The 22,622-nt window shown below is 46.1% G+C and overlaps 1 long non-coding RNA gene across 2 annotated transcripts in view; it reads left to right on the top strand.

Moving 5' to 3' along the window:
• The first annotated feature begins 16,460 nt into the window (after positions 1–16,460).
• The window catches only part of LOC134956982 (uncharacterized), a 42,129-nt gene continuing 35,967 nt past the window's right edge, over positions 16,461–22,622 (top strand). The window contains exon 1 of one of the 2 annotated variants that reach the window (XR_010186354.1): positions 16,461–16,542. This is a non-coding gene — a long non-coding RNA (uncharacterized LOC134956982). The remainder of the gene's footprint in view (positions 16,543–22,622) is intronic. The other variant, XR_010186353.1, reaches the window with a different exon arrangement.

The following is a 22,622-nucleotide window of genomic DNA, read 5'->3' as shown; positions in this document are numbered from 1 at the left end:
CCCAAATTATGTGATTTTAGCTGTTTTTATGTTTTTGTTTTTTTTTCAAAAATCATCCAGATCCAAAACCAAAACACGAAAAGGTGATTTTGGCAAAACTAATCCAGATCCAAAACACGAGCATGGAACCAGAACCAAAACACAAAACATGAAAAGTGCCTGCCGCACATCTTTAATTATTTATTATATTCCAACCTGTGCATTGTTGCACTCATGTGCATTTGGGTATTTCTCTCCGTCCACATGTAGTGCAGTAGTATCTAAATAGGGTTCAGTGTATGTCTCATCGTACTGCAACCTACTCTTGCCCAGCCTCCAATAGCCGACTTGCCTATACATAAAACTTGGGGGCATCTGAGTATGGGGTGGACCTAATCTGCCCTGGAAAGGTGGCTGCTATAGGTAAAGTCTTTGGCTGCAGGAGACTAAAAGACTGCTTGGCAGGGGTAATTGAGTGAGCATCACAAAGAACCATCAGATAGCCCATAGCACACTGTAGTCTACATAACAGTATTGCCTTCCGAAGCAACAACAGCAGCAGCATCTCACAAATGCAAACTCATTCAATGCTGTGTATCACCGGTCTTGGTAAAAGGCACACCACTGAGAACATCTTACAAAAACTCAGGGAAATCATTGCACAATGGCTTACCACAATTGGACTTTCCTCAGGCTTTGTAATATCTGAAAATGCCAACAATATTGTGAAAGCAAATACAAAAACATCTCATGTTTTGCTCACAAAATTAATTTGTGGTGTGCAGGAGATGCTGTTGGTTGCCCGCAAAATTTGTGGACATTTTCGCCATTTGGCAAATGCATGCCAAAGACTGGAGCGCCAGCAAAAACTCTTGAATTTTCCCTGCCATCAGCTGAAGCAAGAGGTAGTGGTGAGGTAGTAACAAGGTGGAATTCTATCCTTTATCTGCTTCAGCAGATGGAGGAGCAGCAAAAGGCCATTGAAGCCTACACGTCCCTCTATGACATAGGGAAAGGAGCGGGAATGCACCTGAGTCAAGCGCAGTGGAGACTAATTTCTGTGTTGTGCAAGGTTCTCAAACCCTTTGATATTGCCACATGTGAAGTTAGTGCAGACACTGACAGCTTTAGTCAGGTCATTCCCCTCACCAGGCTTTTGCAAAAGCAGCTGGAGAAAGTGAAGGAGGAGCTGAAATGGAGTGATTGCACTGCAATATGTACTGCTAAGTATGTCGCACTTGCAGATCAAGCCCTTCAATCACTTTCCTAGGATTCAAAGGTCATCAATCTCATGAAATCAGGGCACTATATGTTAGCGACCATACTTTATCCTAGGTTCAAGTCATACATCCTGTCTTTCTTTCCAACAGGCACAAATCTGCAGAGATGCAAAGAGCTGTTGTTGAGAAAATTGTCAGCTCAAGCGGAACGTGACAAGCCAACATCTACTCCTTCATTTTCTCCAGCATCTGCGGCTGCAAGGTAAACACTAAATTTTCCAAAGAGACCCACTGGCGGTGATGAACATCAGTCAGGAAAGACTTTTGACATTTGGTCCAGACTGAAGGAGCTGACATCACTGACATGTCTACTGTCACTGCATATGATACTGTCACCATTAAAAGAATGGTTGATGATTATTTTAGTGACAGCATCCAAAGAGGCATGTCAGACAGTCCGTTTGAATACTGGCAGGAAAAAAAGGCAACTGGAGGCCCTTGCACAAACTGACTTCGTTTTACTTAAGTTGTCTACCCACCAGTGTGTACTCAGAGTTTTTAGCACTGCCAGGCACCTTGTCAAAGATCGGCATAGGAGGTTATTTCCCTATAATGTGGAAAGGATGATGTTCATCAAAAGGAATTACAAATTCCAGGAGGAAGACTATTACCAGCAATTACCTCCAAAAAGTAGAGAGGGACCTGTGATGGTGGATTCCAGCAGGGACAACTTAATAGTCTGTGAAGAGGAGGATGTTCACAGTGACATTGATGGGAGTGAGGAATCATATTATGATGATGACAACTATGACATCGTGGCTGTAAACTAAAGCCAGTTTTTGCACTATCCATTGCCAGCTTGTTTTGAGGGGGCCCAAACAAACCAATCATTTTAGCCCCAACTTAAGTGACAGTCCCTGTCGCTGAAATGATTGGTTTGTTAAACTGTGCATTTCCTGTTTAATATATAGAACATAAGGGTGGGTGGGAGGACCCAAGGAAAATTTCCATCTTGCACCTTATTTCTTTGCATTATGTGCTCTTTGCAGCATTTTTTGGCCATAGTTTATAAAACTGCCATCCTGTCTGCCACTGCAGTACCACTCCTAGATGTGCCAGGTGTTTGTGCCACCCACTTCTGTCGCTTAGTTTAGTCAGTCAGCTACCTCGGTGCAACCTTTTGGCATAATCTGGATGAAAACAATGGGGGTAATTCAGAGTTGATTGCAGCAGCAAATTTATTAGCAGTTGGGCAAAACCATGGGCCTAATTCAGACCTGATCACTCGCTAGGGTTTTTTTTTGCACTGCTGCGAACAGATAGTCGCCGCCCATAGGGGAGTGTATTTTTGCTTTGCAAGTGTGCAAACGCTTGTGTAGCAGAGCTGTACAAACAGAACTTGTGCAGTCTCTGCACAGTCCAGGACTTACTTAGCCCCTGCGATCACCTCAGCCTGTCCGGGACCGGAATTGATGTCAGGAACCCTCCCTGCAAACACTTGGACACGCCTGCGTTTTTCCAACCACTCCCAGAAAACAGTCAGTTTCTACCCACAAATGGCTTCTTCCTGTCAATATCCTTGCGATCGCCCGTGCGAATGGATTCTCCGCAGAAACCCATCGCTGAGCGGCGATCCGCTTTGTATCTGTGCGACGCACCTGCACATTGCGGTGCATATGCATGCGCAGTTCTGACCTGATTGCAGCGCTGCAAAAAATGCTAGCAAGCGATAAGGTCTGAATTACCTCCTATGTGCAGTGCAGGAAGAGGGGGGGGGGGGGGGGGAGCAGATATAACATTTGCAGAGAGAGTTAGATTTGGGTAGGGTGTGTTCAAACTGAAATCTAAATTGCAGTGTAAAAATAAAGCAATAAAGCAGCCAGTATTTACCCTGCACAGAAACAATAACCCACCCAAATCTAACTCTCTCTGCAAATGTTATACCTGCCCCACCTGCAGTGCACATGGAGCCTAATTCAGATCTGATTGGTGCTGTACGTTTTCGCACAGCTACCACTCTGAACTGCGCATGCATCAGCGCTGCAGTGTGGTGGGGCATGCCAGACAGCCTACGCCCATCTCAGCCCTGCGATTGCCTCTGCCTGATTGACAGGCAGAGGCGGTCGCTGAGTGGGAGGGGGTGGTCTGGTGGCGTGTGGCCGCCATTTAGGAGGCACAGTCCGGGCAACGCAGGCATGCCCGGACCATGTGGTGGTGGGGGCGCCGCAGTGGCTGCATGACATCACATACAGCCGCTACTACCCTCACAGCAATGAGTAGCTCGCTGCCATCGAGCAGGAGCTGCGCTGGTAGGGAGGTACTCTTCAGGTACAAAAGCATCACTGCTGCGCGATGCTTTTGTACTTGTGCGGCGGGGTAGGGCCTGCCATGCGGGGCGGACTAGCCCTGTGCTGGGTGTCCCCCCGCATATCAGGGAAGCTGATCGTAGATGTTCTAAATTTAGCATATCTACAATCAGTCCTGAATTAGGCCAATGGTTTTGCCCAACAGCTAACAAATTTGCTGCTGCGATCAACTCTGAATTACTCCCAATATTGTGAGGTGTGAGGTGTACAAAATAGACTGTAAATTAGTGGAAATTAATGTTATTGAGGTTAATAATAATGTAGGAACAAAAACAACCCCAAATTCTGTGATTTTAGTTGTTTTATGATTTTTTTTTTAAATATAAAATCAGAACCAAAACTAAAACACACAAGGGTGGTTTTGTCAAAACCAATCCAAAAACAAAACATGAGAAAAATACGAAATCAAAACCCTAAAAATGGGCAATATATATATATATATATATATATATATATATATATATATATATATATATATATATACAAATGAGCAAATAGGCGGCACTCCCGGGCTTCTCAAAAATAACACTCGAGATCACTCAAGGTCAGTTGCTTTACATTTCGGTTTATTAAACCGTATCTTCTGATGACGGTTTAATAAACCGAAACGTAAAGCAACTGACCTTGAGTGATCTCGAGTGTTATTTTTGAGAAGCCCGGGAGTGCCGCCTATTTGCTCATTTGTATATGATTCTATGTCTGGAGGGCACCCGGCAGGCTGTTGATCTTCATCGTAGTGGAGTGCCGAATATCCTTTTCTCTCTCTCTCTCTCTCTCTCTCTATATATATATATATATATATATATATATATATGCACAGTGAGCTTTTTGGCTGGTCGCATCGTATGTGACCATGTCAGGGAAAACCCAGCATGGTGTGGTTGCACATGATGCCAACATGCCAGGCAAGTGGTTAATAAATGTGTTTAATAATATGTTTTAAATTATCATTGGATATAAACCAATACAAAAACATAATTATTGTAGGCAAGTATTATGGAGGTCTCTTTAACATCTAAGGGGGTAATTCGTATTGAACATTCTAGTGTTAAGACATTGATAACAGTTACAACTATTGGATTTATCCAAATCTACATGTTGTTTTTTTTTACCAACAAATAGGACATTTTTATCACCTAATCAAGTGCATTGGGCATTGTTATTTTTCCATTGTTTTTCTTTGGGGGTCATTCAGATCTGAGTGCTGGGCTTCGTTTTTTGCTGCCCTGCGATCAGATAGTTGCCGCCTACAGGGGGAGTGGGTTTTCACTGTGCAGGTGTGCGATCGCATGTGTAACTGATTTTGGGCAGTCTCTGCACAGCCCAGGACTTACTCTTCCAGTGCGATGAGAACAGGCTGGTCAGGACCGAGCTGATGTCATACACCTTCCCTGAAAATGCTTGATCCCACCACCTACGTTTTTCCGGACACACCCACAAACGGCCTCTTTCTGTCAATCACCTTGCGAACGCCTGTCTGAATGGATCCTTCACACCACCCCGTCGCAGGGCACCGATGCCAATTGCCCATTGCAGCCATGCAACGCACCAGTGCAGTGCGTGCATATGCATGTGCAGTTTGGATCATATTGCCCGCTGTGCAAAAACACACAGCAGCGATCAGATCTGAATGACCCCCTTTGTTTGTTTTTCCATTGCAATAGAGATTGAGAAAGAAGCATATGCAATTGTGTAAGTGTAGGGGCATTTAATTGCATTTTAATACCAGAAAAAGGCTTTTTGTGCTTAAAAACACTAATTGCCATATTTCATGTTTTTCCTCACCTAACTTACCATCCAGTCTTAGGTTGAGCGCAGCACACCATTGCATATTTACAGTATACAGAATTTGCTACCAACAATGGTGGGTCCTTTGTACAGTATGTACAGCCACTTACTAAGAACCATAGGACCAAAACATTGAGGGAGTTATTCAGAGATGAATGCAGATCGCTGCGAATGCAGACGGATTTGCGTTTAACTCTGCACATGCTGAGGGTCACCCAGCACAGGGCAAGGCCACCCAGCATGTGTGGGACCATCTCCTGATGCGTCCGTAATTTAATTATGGATGCATCAGATCTAGGGTTGACCCCAGGCAGTGCAACCTGGCTGTGCTGTCAGGCAGTCGGCGGCCTTTTTTTTTTCTGGAGCAGCTGCATGTGAAGTCATGCAGCGACCCAAAAAATGGTCCTGACCTCACTCCATTATGTGCGGCCCGCCCAGGCAACGTTTGATTGCCTCCCTCGCCCCCCAAACAGCCTGACCTGTCAATCAAAATGCATCCACATCCTTCAAGGATAATGGGTAATGCATGCGCACTACGGCAAGTGCATGTGCGCAGATGGTCTGAATGTAGCTGCAGCATAGGAACACATGGCTGCGTTCGGGTCGGAATAGACCCCTAAATGCGCAAGTCTCTCCCACATTTTTTGTACATTTCATTTTATTAAATGTTAAATTAAAACAAACCAATCTTTGGCATATTAAGTGAGGAGGGGCCTGTGTGCAGTCTCCATTCAAGTCTCCCCTCCCCCGCCCCCACGTAGCCAGTGGCACAAGTAAGTAGACTCTGGCACTGTGCCAAAGTCTACTGCACAGGTCTCCAGTAACATGGCAAGAATGTATCATGATCCCAGTGATTTTTCTACTGTGCATGTGCAAATGGGTGAGAAAATTGCAGCTGCACCTTAAATATACTAAATATACCAACACCCTTAGTTATAATGTCAGTATATTTACTCATGTGGTAGGTGATGAATGGGGGGGGGGGGGGGGGCAAAGTGGACACACATACTGGGCCCCGAGGATCAGAGGGAACTTGAGTATCAGGGTCACAAAAAATGGGTCTGCAGCACCTGAGAATGCTGTGGGCTCCAAGAGCTCTGAGCTGCCCACAAGTGAATTAGTGAATTAACAGACAATTTAATACTAACAGAGACCCCCCCCCCCCCCCACCCCGCCTTACTCCCTGTCACTTGGTATTATCTTGGGCCCATGCTGTGTTGCCAGGGGTTGCGTAATCACTATGCATGGAGCTGCGATACCACGTCCCTTCTGCTGCTGCTGACTCCGAGGAGCTGTGCAGCGGCACAGCACTGCCAGGCACACTGTCAGTCTGTCTCAGACAGCAACCACCCGTAGCCTTAACACTGTGCTGTCCCTACAGACCCTGGCTATAGTCAAGGTTAGTCCCTCCTGGGTCCTGGCAATCTCCCTCACCGTTGTGATAGTCTATGGGTCTGTGTCTGTGCCTATATATGCATGTATGTTTGTTTGTGTGTGTGTGTGTAGTATATATGTGTATATACTGTATGTTTGTATGTGTGTAATATATATATATATATATATATATATATATATATATACACTGTATATTTATATATATATATATATATATATATTTATTTATATACTGTATATTTATTTAGATATATATTTGTATATAATGTATATATGTGTGTATATATGTTAGCGCTCCAGTAATGGGCACAGGGCACTTCCAGTTTGCATTTCAGGAGGCAGTGGCGCACGCAGGGGGTTTTTGAAGAAGTAAAAAAACCCTGTGACGGGCCAAGGGGAGCTGAAGGCAGGTATGTGTTGAGGCATTTGGCTGCTCTACACTCTGCGGCATTTAATGCAGCAGTAGTGTGTCAGTCAGAGGATTGCATCCTTCAGATGATTTTAGCATGTATATAAGAGATGTGCGGCGAGCACTTTTCATGTTTTGGTTTTGGTTCTGGTTCCATGCTCATGTTTTGGACCTGGAATGGTTTTGTCAAAACCACCCTGTCATGTTTTGGTTTTGGATCTGGATGATTTTTGAAAAAAAACATAAAAACAGCTAAAATCACATTATTTGGGGATAATTTTGATCCTACGGTATTACTAACCTCAATAACATTCATTTCCATTCATTTCCAGTCTATTCTGAACTCCTTACACTTCACAATATTGTTTTTAGGCCAAAAGGTTGCACCGAGGTAGCTGGATGACTAAGCTAAGCTACACAGGTGTGCGGCACAAACACCTGGCCCATCTAGGAGTGGCACTGCAGTTACAGACAGGATGGCACTTAAAAAACTAGGCCCCAAACAGCACATCATGCAAAGAAGAAAAAGAGGTGCAATGAGGTTGCTGTATGACTAAGCTAAGCGACACAAGTGTGTGGCACAAACAACATGGGATGTGCTGGAATTTTCCCAGATGTAATACACGCACAATATTGGTGGCACAGGAGAGCGTACCCCTAATCCCCCACACACACACACACACATACACGGCAAAGCCTGTAAAATTAATTTGGATAATAATAACCCTTATATTTGGAGCTATTATAATAATATGCTGCACAGCCGAGCGTACCCCTACACCACACAGGGTAAACCCTGTAAAAATTATATGGATAATAATATAAGTAATGTATATAACCCTCTTATTTGGAGTAAATAAAATACAGCACAGAACACCACCACTGGACTTATGGCAGCACAAGACAGCACCACTGAACTGGACTTATACGGCTGTACCCCTGGACTTGTACGGCAGTGTCAGACAGGATGGCACTTTAAAAAACTACTCCTCAAACAGCACATGATACAAAGAAGAATAAGAGGTGCAAGATAGAATTGTTCTTGGGCCCTCCCAGCCACCCTTATGTTGTATAAACAGGACATGCACACTTTAACAAAGCAATCATTTCAGTGACAGGGTCTGCCACACGACTGTGGCTGAAATGACTGGTTTGTTTGGGCCCCAACCAAAAAAGAAGCAATCAATCTTTCCTTGTACAAACTGGCTCTACAGAGTCAAGATGTCGACCTCCTCCTCATCCTCCGATTCCTCACCCCTTTCACTGTGTACATCTTCCTCCTCACAGAGTATTAATTTGTCCCCACTGGAATCCACCATCACAGGTCCCTGTGTACTTTCTGGAGGCAATTGCTGGAAAAGGTCTCCCTGGAGAAATGTATAATTCATTTTGATGAACATCATCTTCTCCACATTTTGTGGAAGTAACCTCCTACGACGATCGCTGACAAGGTTACAGGCTGCACTTTACACTCTTTCGGAGTACACACTGGAGGGGGGGCAACTTAGGTAAAATAAAGCCAGTTTGTGCAAGGGCATCCCGATTGCCTCTTTTTCCTGCCAGTATACATACGGACTGTCTGATGCGGATGCCTACTTGGATGCTGTCACTCATATAATCATCCATCTTTTAATGGTGACAGAATCATATGCAGGGACAGAAGACATGTCAGTAATCGTTGGCAGGTCCTTCAGTTGGGCCAGCTGTCAGCACTCGCTCATGACTGCCCTGCATCACTGCCAGCGGGTGGGCTAGGAAATCTTATCCTTTTCCTTGCAGCCCCAGTGATGGGAGAAATTGAAGGAGACGCTGTTGACGGGTCACATTCCACTTGAGTTGACAATTTACTCACCAGCAGGTCTTTGACCCTCTGCACACTTGTCTCTGCCGGAAAGAGAGATACAACTTAGGCTTTAAACCTAGGATGGAGCACGGTGGCCAAAATGTAGTGCTCTGATATCAACAGATTGACCACCTTTGAATCCTGGCAAAGTGAATGGAGGGCTCCACCAACAAGTCCCATATACTTAGCGCAATCGCTCCGTCTTATCTCCTCCTTTAATTTCTCCAGCTGCTTCTGCAAAAGCCTGATGAGCGGAATGACCTGACTTAAACTGGCAGTGTCTGAACTGACATCACGTGTGGCAAGTTTAAAGGGTTGGAGAACCTTGCACAAGATGGAAATTATTCCCCACTGTGCTTGAGTCAGGTGCACTCCCCCTCCTTTGCCTATATCGCAGGTGGATGTATAGGCTTTAATGGCCTTTTGCTGCTCCTCCATCCTCTGAAGCATATAGAGTGTTGAATTCCACTTTGTTACCACCTCTTGCTTCAGTTGATGGCAGGGCAGGTTCAGGAGTGTTTGCTGGTGCTCAGGTCTTTGGCACGCGGTGGCAGAATGTCGAAAGTGGCCCACAATTTTTCGGCCAACCGACAGCATCTCCTGTACACCCCTGTCATTTAAAAAAAAAAATCTGCACCACCAAATTAATTGTATGTGCAAAACATGGGACTTGCTGGATTTTGCCCTGTTGTAATGCATGCACAATATTTGTGGCGTTGTCCGATATAACAAATCCCCAGGAGAGTCTAAGTGGGGTAAGCAAATGCGCGATCATGTCCCTCAGTTTCCATAAGAGGTTATCAGTGGTGTGCCTCTTACGAAAAGCGGTGATATACAGCGTAGCCTGTCTAGAAACGAGTTTGGATTTGCGAGATGGTGCTACTGGTGCCGCTGCTATTGTTGCTGCCTGAGGCAATACATCTACCCAGTGGGCTGTCACAGTCATATAGTCCTTAGTCTGCCCTGTTCCACTTGTCCACATATCCGTGGTTAAGTGGACACTGGATACAACCGCATTTTTTAGGACAGTGACTACATTTTTTCTGACGTCTCTGTACATTCTCGGTATCGCCTGCCTATTGAAGTGGAATCTAGATGGGATTTGGTACCGGGGACACAATACCTCCATCAATTGTCTAAATCCCACTGCACTAATGGCGGGTACCGGATGCACGTCTAACACCAATTTAAGTGTCAAGGCCTCAGTTATCCGCTTTGCAACAGAATGACTGCTGTCATATTTCATCTTCCTCACAAAAGACTGTTGGACAGTCAATTGCTTAGTTGAAGTAGTACAAGTGGTCTTCTGACTTCCCCTCTGGGATGACGATTGACTCCCAGCAGAAACAACAGCAGCAGCAGCAGCAACAGCAGCAGTAGGCATTCCACTCAAGGATCCTCCAAAGGAATCCCGGTTATGAGAGGACTCGTCAGTCTTGCTGGGGACATGGCCTGCAGGACTACTGACGTTCATGGCTGAGGAGGAAGTTGAAGTTGAGGGAGTTGGTGGTGAGGCATGCAGGAGCTTGGGTACAACAGGAAGAAGAGATTTAGGTGTCAGTGGACTGCTTACGCTCTTACCCAAAGTTTCACAACTTGATACTGAGTTCTGATGAATGCGCTGCAGGTGACGTATAAGGGTGGATGCACAGGACATCCTTACCCCTACTTATTACAGAATAACAGAGGCAACACACGGCTTGACACCTGTTGTCCGGATTTGTGGAGAAATAATTCCACACCGAAGTGGTGGCTTTTTTGGTATTTTGACCAGGCATCACAATGGGCTTATTCATCCCACGGACAACAGGTGTCTTCCCCGGTGCCTCCTTTAAACAAACCTCATCACCATCAGAATCCTCATCGTCAACTTCCTCCTCAGCGCCAGCAACAGCCATATCCTCATCCTGGTGTACTTTTCAGTGACATCTTCAATTTGAATATCAGAAACTTGACTGTGGGTGCTCCTTCCAGCACTTGCAGGGGTCTTGCAAATGGTGGAAGGAGCCACCTCTTCCCGTCCAGTGTTGGGAAGGTCAGGCATCGCAACTGCCGACACACTTGGACTTTCCTTGGGGATTTGTGTTACCATCTTAGAACGCAGTTCTTTTCTGTGCTTTTTCCAGCTTATTTCTTTATATTATTCTAATGGGAGGATGAGGGCTTCCATCGTCATGTGAAGCTGAACCACTAGTCATGAACATAGGTCAGGGCCTTAGCCATTCCGTGCCACTTCGTGTCATAAATGGCATATTGGCAAGTTTACGTTTCTCCTTAAGGCCATTTCAATTTCTTTTTTGGGTCTTTTTACTGAACTTTGGCTTTTTGGATTTTACATGCCCTCTACTATCACATTGGGCATCGGCCTTGGCAGACGACGTTGATGGCATTTCATCGTCTATGCCATGACTAGTGGCAGCAGCTTCAGCACTAGGAGGAAGTGGTTCTTGATCTTTCCCTATTTTCTCTTACATCCTAGAGGATGCTGGGGACTCCGTAAGGACCATGGGGGTATAGACGGGCTCGCAGGAGACATGGGCACTCTAAAGACTTTAGATGGGTGTGCACTGGCTCCTCCCTCTATGCCCCTCCTCCAGACCTCAGTTAGATCCTGTGCCCAGAGGAGACTGTATGCACTGCAGGGGAGCTCTACTGAGTTTCTCTGAAAAATACTTTTTGTTAGGTTTTTTATTTTCAGGGAGCACTGCTGGCAACAGGCTCCCTGAATCGTGGGACTGAGGGGAGAGAAGCAGACCTACTTAAATGATAGGCTCTGCTTCTTAGGCTACTGGACACCATTAGCTCCAGAGGGTCGGAACACAGGTCTCGCCCTCATTGTTCGTCCCAGAGCCGTGCCGCCGTCCTCCTCACAGAGCCGGAAGATAGAAGCCGGGTGAGTATAAGAAGAAGGAAGACTTCAAAGGCGGCAGAAGACTTCTGATCTTCACTGAGGTACCGCGCAGCGGTAACGCTGCGCGCCATTGCTCCCACATTCACACACACTGATGGCACTGTATGGGTGCAGGGCGCAGGGGGGGCACCCTGGGCAGCAATTATAAACTTCTAGGGACACTGGCATAGATATATATATATACTGCGGAGGCAGTATATTACAGAAACCCCCGCCAGTATAAAGATTTGAGCGGGACCGAAGTCTGCTGTTGAGGGGGCGGAGCTTGATCCTCCAGCACTAACCAGCGCCATTTTCTCCACAGCACGCTGCAGAGAAGCTGGCTCCCCGGACTCTCCCCTGCTGAACACAAGTGCAGAGGGCACAAAAGAGGGGGAGGGGGGCACATTTATTTGGCGCAGTGAGTGTATTATTATATAATATATATATATAAAATACCTTAGAGAGGGCGGCACTCAAAGACTTGGCAAAAGGATGTAAATGAAAAAAACCCTGCAGGGCAACCTTTATTGTGACGTTTCGGGGACTGGCCCCTTCCTCAGACCAGTCCCTGAAACGTCACAATAAAGGTTGCCCTGCGGGGTTTTTTTCATTTACATCCTTTTGCCAAGTCTTTGAGTGCCGCCCTCTCTAAGGTATTATATGCTGTTCAGAGGTTTTAAGCCCTGAAGGGAAGGCACCGGAGCAGGATTTGCGTCAGACCGGAGTGCCGGGGTTCCATTGCTGTTTATATATATATATATATATATATATATATATATATATAGAACAGATGAAGCGGCACTCTGAGTCTGTCAAATTCAGATGTATTTCACACAAAGTGATCCAACGTTTTGGGGTCTATGCGCCCCTTTGTCAAGGTGAACAATACCACATAATGTCAAACACATACCTTATAAACTGAAGAAACCCGCCAGTGCCACGTTCACGCCCGCCCGGCCGCATGCAGTCCGTCCTCACTTCCGGCTCCTGTAACTGACGTCATGCACAGCGCGTCCCGCATGTGCATTGTAGTTATGGTAACCCGATGCTCTAGCCGGACGGGCTGCGGCGCTGTTTAAAAATAAATTTAAAAGAGTGCATGATCCTACAACAACAGAGCCCACACACCATATATAAGAAAAAAGAATTAAAAACTGTGTAACACTCATTTTATCAGAAGTGGTAGCTGAAAGTGCACATAAATGGTAGTAGCGCAACAAAATTGGTATCCCTGATACCTGTCAGACTAATACCCTGTACCATATAACGCTGGGCAATATTGCAGACACTGTACTTACACTATACTGTATATCTCCATAAAGGGCCCCCTAAACTATGTCCACATTAAAGCCTTTAGTTACCACCTCGATTAAATGCAGTGGCCCCTGACTAAAGTTTATAATACATACAAGGAACTACCAGCAGTTAATTAATACTACATTATGAAAAAACTCCCACTACATTAAATACAAGCAAGACCTATTTGAAGATGTTCCAGCTAAGTTTCTCATTCAATCCATGGGGATTCGTGGTGTTCAATTCAAAAATCCACTTGGCTTCAAGTTGTAGGAGCCTACCATCCCTGTCCCCTCCTCTGATATGCTTAGGGACATGGTCAATAATGATATGGCGAAGGTCATTCATGGTGTGTTTAGCAACTGCGAAATGCCTTGCCACTGGCTGCTCTGATTCTTTACCTGCCAGCGCTTGCTTGATGGCTGAACGATGAAGCGCCATCCTCTCTCTTAATGTTCTCACTGACTTGCCCACGTAGTGGAGTCCACATGGACACTTTATAAGATACACTATATGTGTGGTTGTGCAGGTAAGAACAAAGTTGATCTTATAGGTTTTGTCCCGGTGTGGGTTATCAAACTTTGAGCCTGTTATCATGCTTTCACAAGTTGTACACCTGATACATTTGTAACATCCAGGCTGCCTACCCAGAAACGCTGTGGAGGTTAATTTTTGTTGTTGTTTTGCTTCCTGGAACCCAGTGATATCAGAGTGCACCACTACATCCTTGATGTTTTTGCCCCTTGAGAAACACATCATTGGACGTGTTTCTTTGAATACTGGCAATAATTGATCAGTGGATACAATGGGCCACAAGGCCCTTGTTGCTCTTTGCACTACCGGACTCGTAGTGTTGAATCTCGATCTAAAAGGAATAACAGGCTTTCGTTGGCGATCACTAGGAAAGAGGAGAGATTCTCTAGATAATTGCATCACATCCTGCTTATGTTTAATGAGAAGATGCCGACTATACCCCCGCTCTAAGAATTTTGATACCATTTTGATCCCACCCCTGAGTACCAGAAAGCACTTAAGAGCACTTTAGATGCGGCTAAGGATAGTGGCAAGTTAACCACAAAATTGCACAAAGTACTTTTTCAGGAACACCCTTTAGTGCCTATATTTTTCACGGTACTGAAACTACATAAGAACCTACATGCCCCACCAGGTAGACCTATCATCGCTGCTAGAGAGTCGATTTTTCAACCAGTGTCAATTTTTTTAGATAGTATCCTGCAACCCCTGATTTTAAAGCATAAGCACTTTATTAAGGATACCACCAGCTTCCTTAATTGTCTAGGGGAGATTCAGCAGGTACCGATTAGCTCCTTAATGTGTGTAGTTGATGTGGTCAGCCTTTACACAAATATACCTCGCGAGGCAGGCCTAGGAGCGATGGAGGTCTTTCTGAAAAAAGAGAACATGGATAGGCTGGATATTCCATTGTTTAAGGAGCTCCTCCGAATGACCTTGGAGAAAAACTTTTTCTTAATTAATGGTAAATTCTACCGCCAAAGAACAGGGTGTGCGATGGGGAGCAATGTCTCCCCATCGCTCGCCAACGTATTTATGTTTGAGGAGGAGGAGAATGTGTTTTTTTCGGACGAATCCGTTTCCCGATACATTTTATTTTTTATCCGGTACATAGATGACTTGTTCATCTTATGGACAGGGTGAGTGGAAGGGTTCGATCAGTTAATACAGTCGATCAATTCCAGGCCGACAGGTGTCAAATATACGTACCAGACCAGCACTACTACTGCACACTATCTTGATGTCCAGATTACCATCAGAGGGGGCGTACTGCACACAGGAGTGTACAACAAGCCGACAGACAGGAACACCCTGCTGTGGGCCAATAGTCCTCACCCTAAGGCTCTCAAAGATGGACTTCCTCGCTCACAGATGATTAGGGTTTCTCGCCTCATTAGTGATTGTAATATGTTGGAGGCGGAGCTTGACAAAATGGTAACAAAATTCTTAGAGCGGGGGTATAGTCGGCATCTTCTCATTAAACATAAGCCGGATGTGATGCAATTATCTAGAGAATCCCTCCTCTTTCCTAGTGATCGCCAACGAAAGCCTGTTATTCCTTTTAGATCTAGATTCAACACTACGAGTCCGGTAGTGCAAAGAGCAACAAGGGCCTTGTGGCCCATTGTATCCACTGATCAATTATTGCCAGTATTCAAAGAAACACGTCCAATGATGTGTTTCTCAAGGGGCAAAAACATCAAGGATGTAGTGGTGCACTCTGATATCACTGGGTTCCAGGAAGCAAAACAACAACAAAAATTAACCTCCACAGCGTTTCTGGGTAGGCAGCCTGGATGTTACAAATGTATCAGGTGTACAACTTGTGAAAGCATGATAACAGGCTCAAAGTTTGATAACCCACACCGGGACAAAACCTATAACATCAACTTTGTTCTTACCTGCACAACCACACATATAGTGTATCTTATAAAGTGTCCATGTGGACTCCACTACGTGGGCTAGTCAGTGAGAACATTAAGAGAGAGGATGGCGCTTCATCGTTCAGCAATCAAGCAAGCGCTGGCAGGTAAAGAATCAGAGCAGCCAGTGGCAAGGCATTTCGCAGTTGCTAAACACACCATGAATGACCTTCGCCATATCATTATTGACCATGTCCCTAAGCATATCAGAGGAGGGGATAGGGATGGTAGGCTCCTACAACTTGAAGCCAAGTGGATTTTTGAATTGAACACCACGAATCCCCATGGATTGAATGAGAAACTTAGCTGGAACATCTTCAAATAGGTCTCGCTTGTATTTAATGTAGTGGGAGTTTTTTCATAATGTAGTATTAATTAACTGCTGGTAGTTCCTTGTATGTATTAGAAACTTTAGTCAGGGTCACTGCATTTAATCGAGGTGGTAACTGAAGGCTTAAATGTGGACATAGTTTAGGGGGCCCTTTATGGAGATATACAGTATAGTGTAAGTACAGTGTCTGCAATATTGCCCAGCGTTATATGGTACAGGGTATTAGTCTGACAAGTATCAGGGATACCAATTTTGTTGCGCTGCTACCATTTATGTGCACTTTCAGCTACCACTTCTGATAAAATGAGTGTTACACAGTTTTTAATTCTTTTTTCTTATATATGGTGTGTGGGCTCTGTTGTTGTAGGATCATGCACTCTTTTAAATGTATTTTTAAACAGCGCCGCAGACCGGCCGGCTAGAGCATCAGGTTATCATAGCTACAATGCACACGCGGGACGCGCTGTGCATGACGTCAGTTACAGGATCCGGAAGTGAGGACGGACTGCATGCGGCCGTGCGGGCGGGCGTGAACGCGGCACTGGCGGGTTTCTTCAGTTTATAAGGTATGTGTTTGACATTATGTGTTATTGTTCACCTTGACAAAGGGGCGCATAGACCCCAAAACGTTGGATCACTTTGTGTGAAATACATCTGAATTTGACAGACTCAGAGTGCCGCTTCATCTGTTCTATCTATCCATCTCTATCCAAGAGGGCACCTGGGCATTGAGAGCTGGATGGGGGAGTGCCGGTCCTAGCAGACTTTGTATATGTATATATATATATATATATATATATATATATATATATATATATATATATATATATATATATAAAAAAAAAAGCGCTGTACTGACTGGGATTGTATTCCAGTGTCCGGTGGCACTGGGTGTGTGCTGGCATACTCTCTCTCTGTCTCTCCAAAGGGCCTTATTGGGGGACTGTCTCCATATAGATTTTTATCCCTGACTGTGTGGGGGTGTCGGTACATGTGTGTCGGCATGTCTGAAGCGGAAGGCTCATCTAAGGAGGAGGTAGAGCAGATGATTGTGGTGTCTCCATCGGCGACGCGGACACCTGATTGGTTGGATATGTGGAATGTTTTAAATGCAAATGTGTCTTTATTACATAAGAGATTGGACAAAGCAGAGTCCAGGGAAGAAACAGGGAGTCAATCCATGGCTTTGGCTGTGTCACAGGGCCCTTCAGGGTCTCAGAAACGTCCCCTGTCCCACGTAACAGACACTGATACCGACACGGATTCTGACTCCAGTGTCGACTACGATGATGGGAGGTTACACCCAAGGGTGGCCAAAAGTATTCATTATATGATTATTGCTAGAAAAGATGTTTTGCATATCACAGATGACCCCTCTGTCCCTGACACGAGGGTATGCATGTTTAAGGAAAAGAAACCTGAGGTAACCTTTCCCCCGTCTCATGAGCTGAACGCTTTATTTGAAAAGGCTTGGGAAACTCCAGACAAGAAACTGCAGATTCCCAAGAGAATTCTTATGGCGTACCCTTTCCCCGCGCAGGACAGGTTACGGTGGGAATTCTCACCCAGGGTGGACAAGGCTTTAAGTAACGCGCTTGTCCAAAAAGGTGGCGCTACCATCTCCGGAACATGGCAGCCCTCAAGGATCCTGCTGATCGCAGACAGGAAACTACCTTAAAATCAATTTATACACATACGGGTGCCTTGCTCAGACCGGCAGTAGCGTCGGCATGGGTATGTAGCGCAGTAGCAGCATGGGCAGATAACTTGTCATCTGACATTGACACCCTAGATAGGGATAGCATTTTATTGACCTTGGGTCACATTAAAGACGCAGCCTTATATATGAGAGACGCTGCGAGAGACGTTGGGCTGTTAGGTTCAAGAGCCAACGCCATGGCTATTTCTGCTAGGCGAGCCCTGTGGACCCGCCAATGGACGGGTGATGCCGACTCAAAGAGACATATAGAAGTTTTACCTTACAAGGGTGAGGTCTTATTTTGGGAGGGTCTCGCGGACCTGGTTTCCACGGCTACCACGGGTAAATCTTCCTTTTTGCCTTATGTTCCCACACAGCAAAAGAAAACACCACAATATCAGATGCAGTCCTTTTTGTCGCATAAGTCCAGAAGAGGTCGGGGCTCTTCCTTCATCGCCAGAGGTAAGGGTAGAGGGAAAAGAATGCCTGCTACGGCTAGTTCCCAGGAGCAGAAGTCCTCCCCGGCTTCTACTAAATCCACCGCATGACGCTGGGGCTCCACTGAGGGAGTCCGCGCCGCTGGGGACACGTCTTCGACTCTTCAGCCAGGTCTGGGTTCTATCAGACGTGGATCCTTGGGCGATGGAAATAATATCCCAAGGCTACAAACTGGAATTCGAAGAGGTGCCTCCTCGCCGATTTTTCATGTCTGCTTTACCAGCTTCTCCCCCAGAGGGGGAAATAGTTTTAGCTGCAATTCAAAAGCTGTATCAACAGCAAGTGATTATCAAGGTTCCCCTAGTCCAACAGGGGAAAGGGTACTATTCAACCCTGTTTGTGGTCCCGAAACCGGATGGCTCGGTCGGACCCATTCTGAATCTAAAATCCCTAAACCTGTACTTAAAAAAAGTTCAAATTCAAGATGGAATCGCTCCGGGCAATTATCTCAAGCCTGGAAGGGGGGATTTTATGGTGTCACTAGACATAAAGGATGCATACCTTCATGTCCCCATATATCCTCCTCATCAGGCGTACCTGAGATTCGCTGTACAGGACTGTCATTACCAGTTTCAGACGTTGCCGGTTGGGCTTTCCACGGCCCCGAGGATTTTCACCAAGGTAATGGCGGAAATGATGGTGCTCCTGCACAGGCAGGGGGTCACAATTATCCCGTACTTGGACGATCTCCTGATAAAAGCGAGATCGAGAGATCAATTGCTGAAAAGCGTGTCGCTCTCCTTGAGAGTGCTGCAGCAGCACGGCTGGATTCTAAATCTACCAAAGTCACAGTTGATTCCAATGACTCGGCTATCTTTCTTAGGAACAGAAGAGGGTTTTTCTCCCAGTGGAAATAGCCCAGGTACTCCAGAACATGGTCAGAGACCTGCTAAAACCAAAAAGAGTGTCAGTCCATCAATGCACTCGAGTACTGAGAAAAATGGTGGCGGCCTACGAGGCCATCCCCTTCGGCAGGTTCCATGCGAGGACATTTCATTGGGAGCTTCTGGACAAGTGGTCGGGGAGTGGTCGGGGTCCCATCTACAAATACATCAGAAAATAAGCCTGTCCCCCAGGGCAAGGGTGTCTCTCCTGTGGTGGCTGCAGAGTGCTCACCTTCTCGAGGGTCGCAGGTTCGGTATTCAAGACTGGGTTCTGGTGACCACGGATGCGAGCCTCCAAGGATGGGGAGCAGTCACACAAGGAAGAAATTTTCAGGGACTATAGTCAAGCCAGGAGGCTTGTCTACACATCAACGCCCTGGAATTGAGGGCCATATACAACGGCCTACGACTAGCGGAGAATCTTCTTCGCGACCTACCGGTTCTGATTCAATCAGACAACGTCACAGCCGTGGCTCATGTAAACCGCCAAGGCGGGACAAGGAGCAGAGTGGCAATGGCGGAAGCCTCCAGGATTCTTCGCTGGGCGGAAAATCACATAATCGCTCTGTCAGCTGTCTTCATTCCGGGAGTGGACAACTGGGAAGCAGACTTCCTCAGCAGACACGATCTCCATCCAGGAGAGTGGGGACTTCATCAAGAAGTTTTTGCAGAGATAACAAGTCATTGGGGACTTCCTCAAATAGACATGATGGTGTCACGCCTCAACAAGAAGCTTCGGAGGTATTGTGCCTGGTCAAGGGACCCTCAGGCAGTAGCGGTGGATGCCCTGGTGACTCCATGGGTGTTTCACTCGGTCTATGTGTTCCCTCCTCTTCCGCTCATCTCAAAAATATTGAGAATCATAAGACGAAAAAGAGTGCAGACAATACTTATTGTTCCAGATTGGCCTCGAAGGGCCTGGTATTCAGATCTTCAGGAAATGCTCAAAGAAGATCCGTGGCCTCTTCCTCTCAGGGAGGACCTGTTGCAGCAGGGGCCCTGCGTGTTCCAAGACTTACCGCGGTTACGTTTGACGGCATGGCGGTTGAACACCAAATCCTAGCTGGGAAAGGTATTCCGGAGGAAGTCATCCCTACTCTGATAAAGGCTAGGAAGGAGGTGACGGCGAAACATTATCACCGTATCTGGAGGAAGTATGTATCTTGGTGTGAAGCCAAGAATGCTCCTACGGAAGATTTCCATCTGGGCCGTTTTCTCCACTTTCTACAGACAGGAGTGGATATGGGCCTAAAGTTAGGCTCCATTAAGGTACAGATTTTGGCCCTATCAATTTTCTTTCAGACGGAATTGGCTTCTCTCCCAGAAGTCCAGACTTTTGTAAAGGGAGTGCTGCACATCCAGCCTCCTTTTGTGCCCCCAGTGGCACCTTGAGACCTTAACGTGGTGTTACAGTTCCTAAAATCTCACTGGTTTGAACCTCTTCAAACGGTTGAATTCAAATTTCTCACTTGGAAGGTGGTCATGTTGTTAGCCTTGGCATCTGCGAGGCGGGTGTCCGAATTGGCGGCTTTATCTCACAAAAGCCCCTATCTGATTTTCCATGTGGATAGAGCAGAGTTGAGGACTCGTCCTCAATTTTTGCCTAAGTTGGTTTCATCGTTTCATATGAACCAATCTATTGTGGTACCTGTGGCTATAGGTGACTTGGAGGATTCCAAGTCCCTTGATGTAGTCAGGGCCTTAAAAATGTATGTAGCCAGGACGGCTCGGGTTAGGAAAACAGAGGCACTGTTTGTCCTGTATGCAGCCAACAAGGTTGGCGCTCCTGCTTCTAAGCAGACTATTGCTTGCTGGATCTGTAATATGATTCAGCAGGCTCATTCTACGGCTGGATTGCCCTTACCAAATTCGGTAAAGGCCCATTCCACTAGGAAGGTGGGCTCTTCTTGGGTGGCTGCCTGAGGCATCTCGGCATTAGAGCTTTGCCGAGCGGCGACTTGGTCGGGTTCAAACACTTTTGCAAAATTCTACAAGTTTGATACCCTGGCTGATGAGGACCTCATGTTTGCTCAATCGGTGCTGCAGAGTCATCTGCACTCTCCCGCCCGGTCTGAAGCTTTGGTATAATCCCCATGGTCCTTACGGAGTCCCCAGCATCATCTAGGACGTAAGAGAAAATAAGATTTTAAACCAACCGGTAAATCTTTTTCTCCTAGTCCGTAGAGGATGCTGGGCGCCCGTCCCAGTGCAGACATATTTCTGCAAGGTTTGTATATAGTTATTGCTTACATAAGTGTTATGTTACAGTTAAGATCAGTCTTTGGCTGATGCTGTTTTGTTCATACTGTTAACTGGTTGCGTATATTCCATGTTATACGGTGTGGATGGTGTGGGCTGGTATGAATCTTGCCCTTAGATTAACAAAAATCCTTTCCTCGTACTGTCCGTCTCCTCTGGGCACAGTTCTCTAACTGAGGTCTGGAGGAGGAGCATAGAGGGAGGAGCCAGTGCACACCCATCTAAAGTCTTTAGAGTGCCCATGTCTCCTGCAGAGCCCGTCTATACCCCCATGGTCCTTACGGAGTCCCCAGCATCCTCTACGGACTAGGAGAAAAAGATTTACCGGTAGGTTTAAAATCTTATTTTAGCCTCCAAATTTTTGTTCTCCATTATTTTTCTAGAGTTATATAACACAATATGCGGCACAGGAGCAGTGGACATATGGCAGCAGAGGATACCACTGTGACTGGTCACTGGACTGACTGATGCATAGGACGCTACCACTGGTCTGATGCAGGACAACACAGCAACACTGTAAGGGACTTGTTATTATACAGCAGCACTGGACAGGATTGATTAATTAAGTGTTCACACATGTTCTCTGGTCGTGCAGCAAGGCAGCTGCACGACATTTATTGTAATTAGGCTCTGTGCTCTTATTGGAGGGTTCCCTGTTAAATGCCTCCTCAGTGCCTCACACAGACGCCGGTGATAGCTTCCTGCATGCTGCTCATGTTTGGTGAACGTCTGTTCCTGGTCTGCTGTGTCCGGTCTCTCCAGTTCTCTGAGTCTCTGAATCTTGGAGTTTGTCATCTGGTCCCAAGGAGTTCTCCTGGTCCTCATTTACCTGTGGCAGTCGATTTAAGTTCCCACTTGGTTTCGTGAGTGGCGGCCCTGCCACGTGTTACGGCCTAGGCCGCTTTAGTATTATTTTCTTGCATTGGAGCATTTGCGGAGGTTTCCGCTTCCATAGTCCTCTCCTGTACTCGGCAGTGCCGTGTAGGAGAGTGGACAAGTGGATTATTTTGGTTGTTCTTTTCCCGGGCTGTAAGCCGCGCATACTTTTAGTTTCAGGTTAGCCAGTAGCCCCTGGCCTTGTTGTTTAGTTAGAGGGCCCCTTGTTATTACCCTGCCTCGGTTCACTCTTTGTCTCTCCTTAAGACCTGAGGGGGCATCGGAGTTGGGCAGACGTAATCCGCCCTTCAAACGCGGCTGCCATGGGCCCAAGAAACCATAGTCTCGCAAGAGTGAACAGACAGCACGGGTAAGACAACGGAGGTAGGGCGCCAGGGGCTATTCCCAATCCGTTTCCCCTTTCCAGCAT

Source organism: Pseudophryne corroboree, chromosome 9 (genome assembly GCF_028390025.1).
Source record: "Pseudophryne corroboree isolate aPseCor3 chromosome 9, aPseCor3.hap2, whole genome shotgun sequence".
NCBI classification, from domain to species: domain Eukaryota; kingdom Metazoa; phylum Chordata; class Amphibia; order Anura; family Myobatrachidae; genus Pseudophryne; species Pseudophryne corroboree.
Note: the sequence above shows the minus strand (reverse complement) of the source record. Positions and strands in the feature narration are given on the sequence as shown.